The 14,237-nt window shown below is 51.7% G+C and overlaps 1 non-coding gene across 1 annotated transcript; it reads left to right on the top strand.

The window, feature by feature from the left end:
- Positions 1 to 11,842: 11,842 nt before the first annotated feature.
- Positions 11,843 to 11,924, top strand: TRNAL-AAG. Its single transcript has one exon. It is a non-coding gene; the product is annotated as a tRNA-Leu (tRNA).
- The last annotated feature ends 2,313 nt before the right edge of the window (positions 11,925 to 14,237 follow it).

The following is a 14,237-nucleotide window of genomic DNA, read 5'->3' as shown; positions in this document are numbered from 1 at the left end:
CCAACCTGGCTTTCTGCAAGGGACACATTCAGGGGCCTTAAAGACCCAACAGCTGGGCTCTGGCTTCAAATAAATCATTTTCCTGCCTTTACTGCCATCAGGGGATGTGACAAAGCCACTGTGGTGGCTGAGCCCCAGACACTGAGTCTCATTTCAGCCCATGTAAATCCTGCTGATGTGCTGTGCCTTAGACCCCCAAATGGTGTTGTCCCAGCCCCTGGTTTGCGCAAAAGGGACAAGAACTCCCTGTGTCTTGCCAAAGGCCCTGAGATGCTGCTTGGGTTTTTTTGAGTTGGCTTTGTGCCTACTTGGGAGCCTGACCTTGCAGGAGGAGGGCTGCCAAGAGGATCTTCAGCTGCTGCTTCTGCAAATGCAACACACGCAGCCTGGCCAGGACTGATGGAGAGGCAGCATGGCTGGGAGGAGATACTGAATCCCCCTGATACTGAAGAGATGTGCTCCTGCGCACCATACAGACAAAGGTTGCTGGAGTTGAGATGTGCCCCAGACATTTTCCTCTTCCCCATGGTGTCTGGGGGCCCTTTTCAGGGCAGCTGCTGAGAAAGCTGTGGGGCACAGCAGTCGGCATCACCCTTGGTATGGACACAGCAACACCCCACTGAGTTGGCCTGTGTTGGCATCCTGTGGCCCACGTACCATGTGAAGGTGTCCCAGTGCTTCAGGGTTCCCCAGTTTCCCTGGGCACAGAACGAGCTCAGCCTGGCTTCAAACGTCTCAGCTCTTGTCACTCAATGCCACAAACTGTGTCAGCATGTAGTGCCCACACTGCCTGACTTGCTTCTTTAGGTTGGTGTTCACCATATGTGCTCCTCCAGCAAGCCCGGGTTATGCCCGGGGCGGCCAGAAGAAGCAGAGCTCTTGGCTCTCATTCCACTCCCTCCCTGAAATCAAGAGACTTTTAACTTCAAAAGAAGCGAGCTTGGGGCTTGCCAGGGAGGATTCAGCAAGAGCATGTCCTGGGAGCAGGCTCTCTGGCTGCTGGAGGAGCCGTAGGGCTCGTCCTAGTGCTGTTCCTTCCAGGTGCGACAGAAGCCTGGAGTGACCTGCAAACAACTCTGTCTGCTCCAGCCTGTCCCACTTTAACACCCTTGAACAGGGACAGGACAGGGGATGCTCATGCACGATTCCCCTTGAGGACTAAGCTAACCAGCCACTGGATGTCATTATTGCTCCAAACAAATACATCGAAGAATCTATTCCAGACCTCCAAAAAATGTGACTTTTCAGTATGGAAAGGTTGAAACATGCTTCCTGAGGACACAAAGCCATTCAGCTCTCCTCCTGCAGCTCTTGCCTTTTCCCACGCACCTCCACGTGCCTGGGGACAGGGTGTCTGGAGTTCGGCACGGGGAGGACACGATCCCGTGTGACCTCTCTGCCCTTCCCGGGAGCTCCTGTGCTACCTCCTCGTCTGCGGGGATGACATCATGGCTGTTTCTGTAGCAACAGAAGGGGCACTGCAATTACCGAGTGATGACACCGTAGCCAGACTGAGCAGGAGGGAGATGTTCCCCTGGCAGTGCCCCATGGGTGCCCCTGATGTGGCCATGGGCTGGAGAGCAGAGCTGGTGAGTCAGAGGCCTTTTGGCTGGTATCTGATCAAATAAATCCACGGGGATGAATTTGGTTTGGGTCTCCCCCTGTTCTCTCCCCTCGTCTTTCAGCTGGGGACCACAGTTGTCTCGCTGGACCCAAATTGAAATGTTTTGCTTTCTGTAATTCAACCTGTCAAAAACTTTTCCTGCTTTCTCCCGGCTTTGCTTTTTAAAGTAAGATCTGGTCTTAAAAATCCTGCCCTTTGAAACCACAGTGGAACATTTCATTTACAAAAGGGCAACATCTTCCCTCAGCCTCACTCCGCCAGGGATTTTCATTGCAGTTTTCCCAAATTCAGCCTGATTTCACCAATGATTTTGCTTCTTGGATTGTCCATTTAGTGGCTGGGTTGATATTTCCTGAAAACATGGTGCCTGGTTTGATGGGAGAGCCGATGGAAGTAGGGGATCAGGGGTTCAGCCGATGCCTGACTCCTCTCCCCAAGCTGCTCGCAGGTCCTCTCCCAGCACTCCTGACGTAGCTGTGCCATCCATGAGCTCTGCCTATATCAAACAGGGACAGGCTTTTCCCGGCACACTGGGGACTCTTGGGCATCCCATTTGCTGCGTGTGTGATCAGGACTTCGTGGGGGAGTGGAGAGCAACTGCGGAGGAGGACCGGCGTTAGCACCGCAGTGCAGCGTGGAGAGGAGTGGACGATCCCCGGGGAAATCCTGGCACAATGCTTGCTGGGGAGAGCTTCCATAGAGCCTCACTGATCTGTACCCTTTCATCTTTATGTGCCTGCTTCTAACTTGCCCTATTTCGGTTATATCCCTTTCATTGGCTTTTCTTCTTCCAGCACAGCCATAAAACAAGCCGGGGAAACACCAGCTGCTGCAAGCCTGATGTAAAGAAATAATCCTGAAACAGCGGAGCTGGATGCACGTGGGCTGTGCCTCATCTCTAGCACTACCTCGGGTCCCACAAACAGCTCCGGCCAGCAGCAGCATCTTCTGCTCCTGCTGCAAACCATTGCAAGGAGCCACAGCCCAAGGGGAAAAAAATAATGAATCATTCTGCTCAGCCTTGCTTTTAAGCTGTTGCAAAGAAGAGCTTAGGATGGGCCTTGCTGCATGTCGGCAGAAGGGAAGTCGTCTCACAGCCCTGGTAGTAGCGCTCGGCGTCGGCCTGCGCTCTCTGCTTGTTTTGACTTGCGTGGGAATTTTTGCAATCAAAATGAGACGACAATTCCAATCGCTGTCGATCGCTTTAGGCAGGTGTAATTCAAGCTCGGGCTGCAGATGGTTGTCATTTAATTAACAAGCAAAGAGCCAAAATGCTGCATTAGGCTGAGGAAGGCAAAGAGAAGAGCCTAAGGGGGACTTGTGATAATAGAGAGCGGAGGATGCCGGCAGACTTACTCAGAGTTTAGCTGTTCATACAACGGGGTAATGCCGACATTAGTCCCTGTGTCACAGGCAGAGACATGTGCTCGGCAAGCTGTGGTAGGCAACACAGTTATCCACTTATTTCAGTCCAAATCATGGGGAATGACTTGAGGACAACACAGAGGGAAGCCCTGCACAAATCGCTTCTTGGTATTGTTACCAGCTCTAGGAATTCACAGGCTCTTAACCCTCTTATCTCTTCTCTTGCTGTTTTACCGCTTTGATTTCATTCCTGGCCCAAGCAGCACTTGCTCTCAGCCCTCCAGGGCCAAGCTCAGCCGGGGTGCAAGCCACTGCAGCTCTCTCTGGTCGGGGGAGCGGTGCTGTCCCTCTGACAGGGGAGCATTTGTCCCTGTGCCCCTGTCATGCTCCCTTTGCAGCTGCTGACTTGCCAAGGGTGGTATTTCTTTGGCGTTGGCTGTGTGCAGTGTGTGCCTCTGCTTTCCCCGCTTCCGACCCAGATTCCAATTTTCTACATCTAAAATGAAATTAATAGGTCCTGTTACTGCAGCAAGGGAAGTGGTAGGCAGCGAAGGAAGCGCTTCAGTCCCGCTTATTGTGGGCAAATTGAGCATGTTTTGAAACCATTTCCAGTAACTTGTGTCCTGATGTTGCAGTGCTTCACCTTCTGCAGCAGCTGCTGTCCGAGGCTCTTCATCTTCTTTGTCACCAAGAGACCTCAGCACCTGGCTGTGGGATGTGTGTCCAGAGCTCGCCTTCATGGAAGGGAAACTGAGGCACGCACCTGGCAAATGCATGTGTGAGGTCACTGGATGGAAGTGAGCTCAGAGCTCAGTTCCGAGCTGTTTCAGCACCTGGACCATCCCGGTATGGAATAACTAAGCCAAAGGGAAAAGTCAATCTGTAAATACGTAGGTAACCAGATCACCGGGACAGATATTGTAAGAATTTTGCATCCCTGCTGCAGCAACCGTGATAACATCCCTTCGCTCACACAATCTGTGTGCCCGGGACCCTGCCGGCTGCTGCAGCAGCCCACGCTGCCATACTCAAGTGAGGGACCAAGGGAAAAGACCTCCTGTCCTGGGAGGTGTTGAGCTGTCGGAGGGATTTCTAGTTGCAGAGGTGGCAAGGAATGTCACTCTGCCGTCCCTTGGCCCGTGGGAGAGCCTGTGTGCATTGGTACGACCTTGCACATGTGTGACTCGGAGCGTGCATCATGCAGGACCTAATCCAGCTCAAGAAACCCTCCCTTGGTGTCCCACTTGGTGTGCTGGCTGCTGGTTTGAGGTCCCTGAGCTGCCGGGACAGCAGGGCCTTGTCTTCTTTTAATTTAGTCCTGTCTCAGCAAATGGCTGAGAAACTAAGAACCAAATTTTGGAGAGAAGGGAGATGAAAATCCAGAGGAAATTGCTGGCTTCCCGCCGTGCTGACTCTGAGCTGTTTGATAATCTCTCTTTTTTAAGGTTTGCTTGTTTTAAAGCAACATTAATTGGAAAGATGCTGGAGTGTCAACTAGAAACCACTCCCTGAATAACCTTGCTAATGAGCATGTTATTAAAGCAGGGTTAGGAGCTCCCTAGAGGGCTCTCGCTGGATAGGATTAAATTAAAAAAAAAAAAAAATCTAAACTAGAGAGAAAATCTCTGTTAGTCTGCAGTGATGAATATAGAAGAGTCCAATGAAAAATGGCTTTGAAAGGTTTAAGCATATGTCTTCCTATCTGGGACTAGTCTTCTCCATCCCTCAGGGCTTGCTCAGGCAGGGAAGAAGGTTTTAATGAAGCAAAGGGTGGAGAAGTTGCAGCTCAGAGCCTGGCAGGCCCACTCTCCAGGAGGTCACATCTCCATGTCCCTGGCACTTGCCCGTGTAGGGCAGGGGTGGTCCCTGCGTGCCACCAGGACGGCCAGTGTCTCTGCCTGAGCAACGCGGCTTGTAGGACGCAAGGGCCAACAGAGATGGGGCTGCTGAGACCTTGTGTCAGGTGACGAGAGGGTGCCTGTCCTCTCTGCAAAATGTAGCTTTAACCCAAAAGGTTTGCGCTCACTCCATTGCGGGGTTCTCACGATAAAGCTCCGCAGTGCTGCGACCACCTCGATCCTTTGAGATCGCGGCATCTGTGGCTTCCTGTGCATCTGCCTCTCCTGTAAGTCTGGAAGCATCTGTGAGAGCCAGAAGACAGCAGTAGTTCTGGGGCAGATGGGGCCATGGGATGGGGTCACATCCACCCTCCCCTGATGGCAGTGTGGGGGTGCTGGTCCTCACCCCGCCTCCACGTTCAGGCAGTGGTGAGTGCTGGTTGCTGGGGCAGCTTTGGGGAGGAACAGGGGAGGAGAGGCTTCACGGTCCCTGGTCTCTTCCCTCCTGCTGGAAAGGATGTGGGAGGATTTAGGGCAGGAAAACTGTCTCATACTATCTGAAGACAGGCATGAAATGCTTTAGCAAAGCTTCCCTGCAGGCAACGACAACTTCCAGAGCAACGCTGGCTTTTTGCGGCTTGCCCTTGCTTCCCATGGATGGTGGGCAGGTCAGCCCTGCCCCAGCCGCAATGGGGAGGGGGGCTGGCTGGGGGACTGATTTACTGCACCTGCAGCCAAGGAGCTTAATAGCTTCAGGCCATTCTTTGCCTGCATTACCGTGGAGCATATTTTCAGGGGAAGCTTGGCTGCCTGAGCTGCTCCTGCCCAGATATTTGGGCTTTGCAGGCACAAGCATCTCTTCGGAGAGGATTTTGTCCGTGTGCTGAAAGAGGTGTATTGCCTGCCTTTGCAAAGCACCGTCTGACAGGCTGATGCAAAACATGCCAGCACCAAGCTGTGACTCTAAACAAAGAGAGGGAAAACACTGTATTTTTATTTTCTCTGCTGCTGCAGTGAGTTGGGAATTTTTTTTTCTTTCTTCTTGTTTTTTCATTGCTTTTTCTTTGCCTGAGACAGGTATTTGGATTCTCTGTGCTCCCCAAACTCTTCCCCAGGCTGTCTCCAGCAATCAGACAGAGTGACAGCTCTGAAACTCTCCAAGTTAACAAGTTCAAGTGCTGATGATTAACTAGATTCACAAAGTTGATTGGAAAAAAATAGGGATATAAATAAATATTCCTGGAGATATTCCACCCCCTGTAGTCATGAACTTTGAATAATTGGAGGGAATTATGCTGAGTACTAATCAAAAGGTTTTTTTTTTTTTTAATTTGCTAATTACTGCTGGGTTTCATCAGTGTCAGACTCTAATCATCTCAAGACATGTTAATTGACCCTTGGGAGTTGTTTATCTGATGCTGAAAGTTTTAGATGGGGTCATACAAAGAAATGCAATCACTGAGGTTACTTCTTGCCTGCCACTCAGCCAGAGGGAAGAGTTAAGGAGACTTTGGGCCACGAGGACATATGCACTGCCCTTCTCGTCGACTGAGCTCCAGAATGGCTCCTTAGGGACGCTGTGCTTTCCTCCACCCATTGGGGACCTTCTCTGTCTTGTTCCTTGCACTTCAGCATCCTCTCTGCAGGCCTCTCTTTTGTTACACACATAGTTATTAACTTTTGTGATCCACACCCAGTGATTCTGACAGTGACTTATTCTTATACTGATCTTACAGTGATGCTGTAACGCTGCTCCTTATTGTGGTGAAACCTGCTGGGAAAGGTTTGTGGTGCCCCAGGAGCGGGCTGAGGGTCCTGCTGCAGATTGCAGGTGTCATCATGGAAGGGCATCTGCAAAGAGGAAGGTTGCAAGGTGTTTCCTAAGCAAATTCAGATTCAAACCTTTGAATCCAGACACCACTTCCACCTCCCGAGAAGACAGTGACCATCAGGAGGTGGGAACAGAGAGTCACACTGTGCCAGGCCATAGCTGGGGCCACAGACAACTTCGGTCAGTCCCTGAGAGTGGCAGCCTTGTCCCCTCCTCCCCATGGAGACAAGGCTGCCGAGATGCATGCTTCAGAGTTGGGTCACCTTTGCAAGACGTGTGCATGCAGACCAGCCTTTTCGCTAAGCCACGTCATCTTTTTCCATTGTTACCCCAAAATTCACTTCCCGAGCAGTTTCACAGCCTGGCTGCCTCGCCTACCTCATGCCCTGTAAATTAAACCAGAAGAGGTGGGAATTAGTGGGACAAAAGGTGGGGCAGTGTGGAGCAGGGAAGCACTGAGCCAAGGGCTGACAGATCACCAAGTTTCTCAAAGACGGGTTTCAGGGATGACAATGTTTTCATCATATAATGTTTTAATTACTGTCCTTGGTATAAAAATTAGTCTTATGCTAATGAAATGCTCTGGAGATGCAATTCTGGGAAGTATCCTCAATACAGAGGCTCGTAATGGCATTCCAGAAGACCTGGGTGATCTCAACATGAGTAGGAGAGAAATGATTAAGAGTGCCAGCAGTGCAAGGTCGCACACGTCAGGGCAGACGATGAGAACTTCTGGGAACTGAGCAGCAGCTCAGGAAAAATGCCTGAGTAACCTGGTTAATGGCAGGCGACCACCACCACGGAGGTGCAGCCCACCGCTGGGATGGGTCTGTCACGTCCATCACATGGCGTCCCAGCCAGAAGTGGATGTAAGTCAAAGAAGGAGGCAGAGGAGCGTTCCCAGGTGGTTTGTTACCACCACGGCATGTAGGGTCACCACTGGGAGCTGTACCAGGCTCACGAAGGGGGCTGAAACCACCATATCGGTGCCTCCAAGAGTGTGGTGTAACAGGGCAGTGGCTGGCTGCTGAAAATACTCAGAGGAATGCTCTGTCAGTACTCTGTTAGCAAAGTCCCAGCACGGCTGTGATGGTGTTACCTTGAAGGGCTTTATACTGATCTGGTTCTTTGGCATCGCCCTGTGGAAAGAGCAGAGCTGGTACAAAGCACTTCTGATGGCTCTGGCTGCACCCATGCTGTGCATATCTATGGGAGGAGGAGCTCTTAGGCAGGATCGTGCTTCTGGAAGAAAAAAAATGCTGTTTCTGATTTACAAAGGCTTTCTGGTGACGGTGGGAGGTTGAGGAGCAGGGCCCAGGAGCCTCATGAAAGTTGGTAGCTGGATTTCCCCCAACTCCCAAGTGAGTCTTCAAAATGCATCATTGTGAAGGACAGGGATTTGCCCCATGGCTGGTGGGAGCGGAGGGCAGCCTGCCTCTGCCCCACACTGCTGTGCCCAGCCACCAGTGGTACCCGGGTGGGTTCGGAGAGATGTGGAGGCTGGGGGGAGACCACAGCATCTCCTGGGGCTCTGGGTACCAGCCCAAACCCTGCAGTGGAGCAGCAGGCCCCGGGGCTGAGCTCTGCGCGTCCCCTGGAGCCACAACTTCCCAGTGACAGTGATGGAAAGACCCATGTTCCCTTTCCTGACTGATAATATTTCACCACCTCTTTTGTACCCATTTTCATTTTGTTTCCAGGATAATTTGTATCTGTTTATGAAATGTGGCCCTTCTTTCATTGCAGAAAACCACAAACCCAGCCACGGTGTCTAGGTGTTATTGACTTAAGGCATATATATATATGCGTGTGTTTTTATTTGATCATCTTCATTATTCTAATTTGCCCCTTCCCATCTTCTTTTTCCTCTTTATTACAATGTTGGAGGCCCTTGGAATAGAAATAAACTTTCTAGGTAATATTTCTTAATAAAAAACATCATTTATTATTGTTTCTCCCTACCAGTAAATGCCAAGCTCTTTCTCTTATTTGTTATAAGCCTAGTTTAGCATCTTTTCTGGCAAGGCTGGGATAGATACGTGAATACAACGGCACCTGGGCCCCCATCCTGGCTGTACCCAGCTGTAGGTGTGCTAGCAGAGGTCAGGTTTCAGCCACTGCCGGCGCCTTGCGTGTGAAGATGTGGCAAGCCCTTACTGCCGCAGCAGGACACGAAGCGTGGAAGAGATCTGTTCAGGCTCCTGCATTCACCCCGTAGCGGTGAGCGGTGAGAAGCTCCCAACAGCAGCGCGGGATCCTACACCCCTTGTTATCACCAAGTCAAACTGCTGCTTGCTTAATCTCGGCTCAGATCCTTCCCCTCCCGTTCGCTTCAATAGTTCATCTGAAAGTAGAGGTAGAGATGTCTCTGGAAGACACCTGAGCTGTTGTTTACTGTGTTACCATTTCAAGGAAAAGCCTTTTCTGTAAAATACGTGAAAATAACTAATGACATTAATATAAACATATACTTTAACAATTGTTTAAAGCTGTCACTGGGTTAAAAAAAAATACTGGTGCTGCATCCCGAATGCACAGTAATTATGTGGCGAATCTCTTTATTACAGGGTGTCAATCAGGCGGCGATGTAGCTGGGACTGAAATCGCTTTGTGCCTCCACTGATATTCCCAGCACGGAGCTGCAGGCTCTTGCCTCTCCACGATGCTTCCTGAGGTCTACCTGCCCCAGTACGTCTGGTTAAAAAGTGGCCGTGGGAAGGAGAACTGGGCACAGCATCTGTGCTTGGCTTTTAGGGAAGGAAAGGGTTCTGTGAAGTGTCTGTCCATCCTCCTGCATCACAGGAAAACACATGCAAATACTTGTCCTAATTACATGCATCGCCAGGTGATGCTTGCAGGCGGCTGAGCTGCAATCCTCCAACCTGGGTGTCCAGGTGGTCCAGGCAGAAGCTGGTCCTGCCTTTGTGAGTCCTGGCAAGCACAGAGCTGTGCGTGCAGCCAGCCTCACCCGCAGCCCTGGGCTCCAGCCCCGGCAGCGCTCCCGGGAAGGTCTGCCTGCATGACCTGCCGCGGCACGCTGCCTCCCCCGTGCAGGCACCGGCGTTCCCGGGACCATCTTTTGCCATTCCTCGTGCTGCGACAAATGCGGGGTGGCAGGCGCTGCCTGCCCTCGTGGGCACGCGGGAGATGGGGGCACGGTGCTGGAGGACTGCCAGACCTTGAGCGGAGCCGGCCGGTGGCAGCGGTGGCACGGGGAGTTGCCTGAAGGCTCCTGACATCCCCTTGCAAGGGCCACGGGGGAGGTCAGGGCAGCCCAGGTTAATTCTGCAGAGTCAGGGTCTCTGGACCCAGGTGGGGTGGATTATTTGGGTTTTGGCCTGGAGGCTGGAGGGTTTGGGCTCCTCTGTTGGTCACTTTGGGAGAAAGCTGTTTGATTTTGTGTCTAAACACCGTAGCGAGCTTCTGCTTCCCATCACAGATCTGTACCCCCATCGATCCTCCCTTTTCTGGGGTGGGAGCCGGAGAACGGATGCCAACACCTGAGCCTCTCAGAGTCAATGTGAGGGTGAGAAACGCGGGCGTTTCCCCACCTGGCAAAGGGCTTTCGCTTCATTTTCCCCTGCTGCCACTGCTATCAGCTGCTGGGACCTGGTCTGCAGCTTTTGCAGGGAGGGAGCTCCTCAGGGAGAGACATTGCATGGATCCTCTGGGAACAGGGACTGGGACTGTGCGGCTGCAATGAGTGTCTCCCTCTCCCACCCTCCCTGGCCGCTGCTCACCAAGGGTAAACCTTGTCTTTGCTTTTCCTCTCCTAGCCTCACGCCTCCTCTCCTCCTGCTCCCCTCCACCTTTCATGTCCTCTTCCCTCTAACCCCACCTTCCCTGCATCCATGGTCTAATATCGGTGGGTCCGGCAGTTTTTTGAATGGAGGTTACAAGAAATAACCCCAGGTTTTGCTGTGTGAGTGTCTCTCCGCAAGGAGAGCTGGAGAAACGCATTTCCATGTGTTCTTGCGTGAGGACTGGAGATGGTGGCTCAGGCCGGGCAACTGGGGTGAACACAGGCTGCCTTCTCGGTGGGGAATGTGGGTCTGGTGCGGAGCAGCGAGGGATGGGTCAGGCTTCAGGCTGGAGCTGCTGCTTTTCCTGGAGCCTCTGGTCCAAACCTGGCCAAGGTCAGAGTTTGCTCTGTCATCCCACAAAGCCAGATAGACAGAGCGGACTTTCTTGTACACAAATCCGTTGGGTGGGACCATAAATCCCACATCCTTGCTGGTTTGCAAGGGTCTGAGGAACCAGAGATGTGGTTTTCTTGGTCCAAATTCCCCCTTTCCCCTGCCTGTACGTGGGGTGGTGGCTGCTCTGCTGCTGCTTCCCAACAGGGCCTGTGTTTCAGCGGCTCTCAGAGGACATGATAGCAAATCACTTTGGGAACCGTTTGTGATAAAAAGTGCAATACAAACAGATAATATCATCATATTCCACTATTAACAGGCTTAAATCCCAAGGATGGGGAAAAGCTCCTGTGGAGAGCAGAGCTATCTCTCAAACACTTCTGCTGCAATTTAAAAGCACTCCCTAGCCTGGCAAGGCTAATTTCACATCTCTTTTTCTCCAGGGAATATATCTGAGTTTCTCCCTGCTTGAGGCCAGAGCCCTCCATGCTGATTAGATTCAGCTGGGGGTTTTGGTTATTGCTCTCCCCGAGTCCCGATAAAGCATGACAGAGGTGCCCAGCTGCGCTGCATCCCACACGCCGACCTGCCCGTGCGTCCCCTTGGCGAGGACAGACCTTGGGGTGGTAACTTGTCTCCTTTTGTCGGACCCCGCTCAGCTCCTGGCACGAGGTGTCTTTGCATCCACCCAAGGGAAAACAGCTCCGGGTTCCCACTTCCACCCAGGATTAATCCTGGGCTGTGGCCAAGCGTCACTTTCCAAGAAGGACACGTCGGACGGTTGCAACAATCCCACTGCGGCTAAATCAGCTGTGAGCCGGGCAGGACATGCTTGCCAAGTGGTGGCCCTGCGAATGTGCCACCTCTGGGGAGGCTGGCTGCTCTCTGGCTCGTCCTCCCTCCTGCCCCAACTCCCCTCCTCCCCCTGCCCTCCCTTCCCCACGGGATATTGTCCCAAGCCATCAGGATGCAAACTTGAGTTAGCACCATGATTTGGGCTATGCCTTGCTAACTTGACTCCCCATCTCCGTTTTTATCCTTTTGTGTTGGTAGTGTGGCCGAGCGGTCTAAGGCGCTGGATTAAGGCTCCAGTCTCTTCGGGGGCGTGGGTTCGAATCCCACCACTGCCATCGCATTCTTTAGGGTGGTGAAACACTGGAATGGGTTGCCCAGAGAGGTGGTGGAAGGCCCATCCCTGGAAACATTCCAGGCCAGGTTGGATGGGGCTGTGAGCAACCTGATCTGCTTAAAGGTGTCCCTGCTCCCTGCAGGGAGGTTGGACTAGATGACCTCTAGGGGTCCCTTCCAACCCAAAACATTCTATGATTCTTTTGCTGGCCCTTTGGGGGGTGATTTAAGCCTCCTCTTTGCAATGGGATGGATGAGGCCACCTCTAACACCTGCAGCAGCACAGGGGCAGGATAGCTCATGGGAGCACAGGGCTGCCCCCCTCGGGGCAGGCACTGAGGACAGCTGGGCAATCATTGTCTTTTTTTATTTATTGCTGCCACTAGGGTCCTTGGCTGGTCCATATGGGAGATTCTCATGGGTGAGGCAGGGGAGTCAGTAAAAATAAAACAGAAAAGGAGAAAAGCATGAAAGGCAAAAATCCTTTTCCTAATTCAGCCAAAACCCCTTTCAGTTTGCATTGGGGGTTAGAAATTGCTTTGTCAAATTATTTGTCTTGGCTGGAGAGGAGGTGTTTGTATCCAGATGTTGCTGGTGTGGATGGTGTCTTGACTGGGCTTTTTCATTTCGGTGGCCCTTCTGGAAGAGTCATGTTTTCATGCGTTTGGTTTGGTTTCTGCCTTGAACGGTGACTCACCGAGCCTTAACCTGGCTCCTCCCTGGCGCTGCCCATGGAGGCAGCAGGGATGCCAGGGATGGAGAGTGGATGCAGGGATGTCCTCAGCAGGAGGAATGGGGGTAGTAAGCATTGAGGAGTTGTGCTACAGCCACAGGCCCATAGTGCTTTCAGGAGAGCATCTTCAATCCCCACCACTCACTCTCCCACCAACGCCGGCTCAATGCACGACTGGGCCCCAGTTCAGACACCGCTTATTTCTGACTGGTTTTAAGTCACTGCGTTTCCCTTCATCATTTCGTTTGCAGTGGGGGCTTTTACCCCACTCGGCATCATTTCCCTGCTCATCTCCGGCTCAGACAAGGCAGGAAACGTATTTTCAATGTATTAATTAAAATGTCTTTGCAGCAGAACATCTGCATGGAGAGTGATAGATCACTGGAGTGTGTGTGTGTGTGCATGTGCGTGTGCATTGCAGGCTTCCAGATAACGCATTGCTTTGCATAATTTATTCCAGCCGGCACAGCAATAATTTTCATAGCCTGTGATCTCCCAGTATGCGATTATCAATCTGTGACCCAGCTCCACGTGACCCAAACGTTAGATTATTGCCAGATAAATGCTATAGAAGAAGCAGGACGTTTGGTTCTCCATCGCCTGCAGCCAAATGCGTTGTATGGGATGAGACCAAATGCTCTGTTTTGTTAGATCCCACCATGCTGAAGCGATGGGTCTTCTCAGGTATTCATCACTGTCAGCTATTTGGGGAGAAGATGGTCTTTGCCAATGATGCTATTCAATTTCCTGATTGTTCAGCTCATATCAGTTTAGCTTGAAAGATAATAAGATAAGAAACAGAGATTTCCCAGTCAATAAAAGGAAACCTCGGAGGCTTTTTCCGTCTTGCGTCTGTCATACTTTGTTGATATTTTAGCTGGAGAGCATTTGACAGCTGGTTGTAAAACTCTTATTCCCTCCTTTGAGAGAATTAAATGAACAACATTTAATTTATCCCATGGAGGTTTCCCCAAGCGACCTGTGGAACAGGTCCCTTTCTGGCAGCTGGACCAAAACTGGAGGAATTTGGAGCTTTCTCCACCTGGGGGAGAAAAAAAAAGCTATTTCATTACCTCTTCCCTTTCTTTGTTCATCATCAAACCAATTCTGTGTTTTCCAGCATTGGTCCTACCTCCCCTGAGGACCACAAACCACCGCTGGCATCCATGGGGCCAACCTGGCCCTGCCGGTGGCAACCAGCATCTCCCAAGTGGAGATCTTGATGCAGGATTGCACTGGGGTCCATCCATCTCCAGGCACCGGTGCAAATGGGAATGGCAACTGGGAGCATTTCTCCAGCATCGGGCACGTGGTGCTTCCCCCCTTGGGGTGGGCAGAGACAGAGGCGGGCGCCCGGCTACATCACTCGCTACGTCCCAGCCCGTTTAGCGGCTCAGGACATTAACGGGCTAATGGTTAATGTCATTAACCAATATCAGGCAAAGGCTCCCTTAACTGTGCCAAGGGCAGGCAGCTGCTCAAAGCAGCACAATAATTATGTATAGCCCAGGTAATTATTTTTGTCACATCTTCCTGGCAGGAGAAGACCATTTGTGGGATGGGTTTAGCTACCTTCCACAAC

This window comes from Egretta garzetta, unplaced genomic scaffold (assembly GCF_000687185.1).
Source record: "Egretta garzetta isolate BGI_Z169 unplaced genomic scaffold, ASM68718v1 scaffold57, whole genome shotgun sequence".
In the NCBI taxonomy this organism is placed as follows: domain Eukaryota; kingdom Metazoa; phylum Chordata; class Aves; order Pelecaniformes; family Ardeidae; genus Egretta; species Egretta garzetta.
The sequence above is the reverse complement of the archived record's forward strand: the minus strand, read 5'-3'. Positions and strand labels throughout refer to the sequence as shown.